Here is a 2907-nt window from a genome sequence, read left to right as displayed (position 1 = left end):
AAAAATCAGGACTCTCCTAGAGGTCCTGAGTTCGATTTCCAGAAACTACATGATAGCTCATAGTTGTCTATAATAAGATCTGATGCCCTCTTCTGGAAGTTGGATATATGAAACGGAGGAGAGGTAACCAGCCATGTGGCAGACATAGAATAGTATAAACAGTTTAATATAAATTACAAGCTAGCTGTGAACAAGCCAAAGCCTATGGCCTAGGCATTTATTTATAAAACACAAACCTCCAAGTCGTTATTCGGGAACTGGGCGAGGGTGGAAAAGCCCAAGGTTACAAGTAGGAGACAAAAGATTCAGACGAGCACGTCAGAGATGATGTTATTCAAACAGCACATATGGAGATGGGTGGGGATAGGGCAGGGAAGGGAGAGGCTGCTCAACGTGACCAGCATGAAATTGCTATCCTGAGTCCCCAAAATCCAGGTGTGGTGGCTCTTGCCTGCAGTCCTGTAAGTTCAAGGTCATTATGGGCTACAGAGTCCCTGTCTCAAAGGAAGGAAGGAAGGAAGGAAGGAAGGAGGGAGGGAGGGAGGGAGGGAGGGAGGGAGGGTGGTAGGGTGTGTGGTGGTGGTGGTCGGTGGGCTCAGTGGTTAAAACCAGGGGCCTACAGTTTGGTTCCTGGAAGCCAGGCTGAGTAGCTCACGACTGCCTGTAACTCTAGGTTCACGGGCTCTCAGAGCCTCTTCTGGCTTCTGTAGGTACCTGTACTCATGTGCATATGCACACGTACACACATGCATGCACACACACAAATAAATTTTTAATTTTAATTTTTTTTAGAAAGAAAGAAAGGAAGGGAGAGAGCAAGCAAGCTGTTCTTGGAAAGTCCATCATTCTGGGACACTCATCTATCTATCTATCTATCTATCTATCTATCTATCTATCTATCTATCTATCTATCTATCTATCCTTTTGAGACAGGGTTTCTCTGTGTAGCCCTGGCTGTCCTGGAACTCACTCTGTAGACCAGGATGGCCTCGAACTCATGGATCTGCCTACCTCTGCCTCATTATTGCTGGGATTAAAGGCATGGGTCACCACCTCCCAGTCCTAATGACAGATTCCTAATTCAGATATATTATACACAAATGGTCATAACAGAGACTTTGATCCCTTCCCTCTACCTTCCCATCCCCATCCCCAACACTTTACAAGTCAGGCCTCCTTCTTAAGAATTGCTCTCAGCAGGCCCCTTGGTCTTGCAAACTTTATATGACCCAGCACAAGGGAAGGCCTGGGCCAAGTAGTGGGAGTGGGTGGGTAGGGGAGCAGGGGTTGGGGTGGGTATAGGGAACTTTCGGGATAGCATTTGAAATGTAAATAAAGAAAATAATAATAATAATAATAATAATAATAATAATAATAAATAAAGCAGAACTGCTCTCAGCATTGTCTTCCAGGTCCCCACAGCTCACTGAGCTCTGAGCATGCAGTGGCTTTTCCAGCACAGAACTTGAAACTCATCCCCTTTCCTCCTGAGAAACATTCTGAGGCATAAACACCACATGGCCAAGTCTGCCTACGGCAATGCCGATCCTCTGATACCAATTTCTATCCTAACTGGCTTCTGTTGCTGTGAAAAACAACAACAAAATCACCAGCTAAAAGCAAGTTGGGGTGCTTGCTTCAGCAGTACATACACTAAAATTGGAACGATTCAGAGAAGATTAGCATGGCCCCTGAGCAAGGATGACATGCAAATTCATGAAGCCTTCATATTTTTAAGATTCTGCTTACAGGAGCCTGATAGAGCTGTCTCCTGTGAGGCTATGCCAGTGCCTGGCAAATACATAAGTGGATGCTCACAGTCATCTACTGGATGGAACACAGGGCCCCTAATGAAGGAACTAGAGAAAGTACCCAAGGAGCTGAAGGGGTCTGCAGCTCTATAGGAGGAACAACAATATGAACTAACCAGTACCCCCAAAGCTTGTGGCTCTAGCTGCATATGTAACAGAAGATGGCCTAATAGGCTGTCAATGGGAGGAGAGGCCCTTGGTCTTGCGAAGATCATATGCCCTAGTCTAGGGGAATGCCAGGGCCAGGAAGCGGGAGTGGGTGGGTTGGGGAGCAGGGGGAAGGGGGAGGGAATAGGGGATTTTCAGAGAGAAAACTAGGAAAGGAGATAACATTTGAAATGTAAATGAAGAAAATATCTAATTAAAAAAAAAAAAAAAAGGAAGTTGGGAAGGAAAGGCTTAATTCAGCTTACAGGTCAACTGTTAAAAGGAGGCCAAGGAGGGCCTCAAGGCTAGAACCTGGACAGAGGGACTAAAGCAGAGACCTTTGAAGAATGCTGCCTACTGGGATGCGTCCAGGTTCCCAGAAGGCTAGGCTCCTTATATAGCTTAGTCTCTGTCCCCATTCTCCTACCCCATCTGGAGTGACACCACCCACAGTGGCTGGGCCCTCCCACATCAATTAGCAATCAAGATAATGCCCTGCAGGTTTGGCCACAGGTCAATCTGATAGAGGCATTGCTCAATTGGGGTTTACAACCAGGATTAGCCATGGAAGACTGGCCTCTGCTGGTCTAGACTGTCTACTTGGTGAGAGTCCCAGACCCACAAAAGACCGTGTCTAACAAACAAAGTAACACAGGTTACTTTTGGGACTGGAGAGATGGCTCAGTGATTGGGAACACTGACTGGTCTTCCAGAGAACCTGGGGTTCAATTCCCAGTACCCCTGTGGCAGCTCTAGTTCCAGAGGATCCAACACACCCTTCTGGCCCCTCTAGACAGCAGGCATATACACGGTGCACAGGCATATATAAGGCAAAACACCCAAACACATAAAATAAAAATTAAGGGGAAAATGGCCAGTAGCAAGTGTTTGAGAAATTCTGGAGCAAGTGAAATTCCCCTTTCCCCCTCCCCTCCCCCACCCCTTGTGT

General features: G+C 46.6%; 1 non-coding gene across 1 annotated transcript; it reads left to right on the top strand.

Moving 5' to 3' along the window:
- The first annotated feature begins 1629 nt into the window (after positions 1 to 1629).
- LOC115062658 lies at positions 1630 to 1736 on the top strand. The gene has a single exon (XR_003842593.1). It is a non-coding gene; the product is annotated as a U6 spliceosomal RNA (small nuclear RNA).
- The last annotated feature ends 1171 nt before the right edge of the window (positions 1737 to 2907 follow it).

This window comes from Mus pahari, chromosome 19, assembly GCF_900095145.1.
Source record: "Mus pahari chromosome 19, PAHARI_EIJ_v1.1, whole genome shotgun sequence".
In the NCBI taxonomy this organism is placed as follows: Eukaryota; Metazoa; Chordata; class Mammalia; order Rodentia; family Muridae; genus Mus; species Mus pahari.
This window is presented reverse-complemented; position numbering and strand designations above follow the sequence as displayed.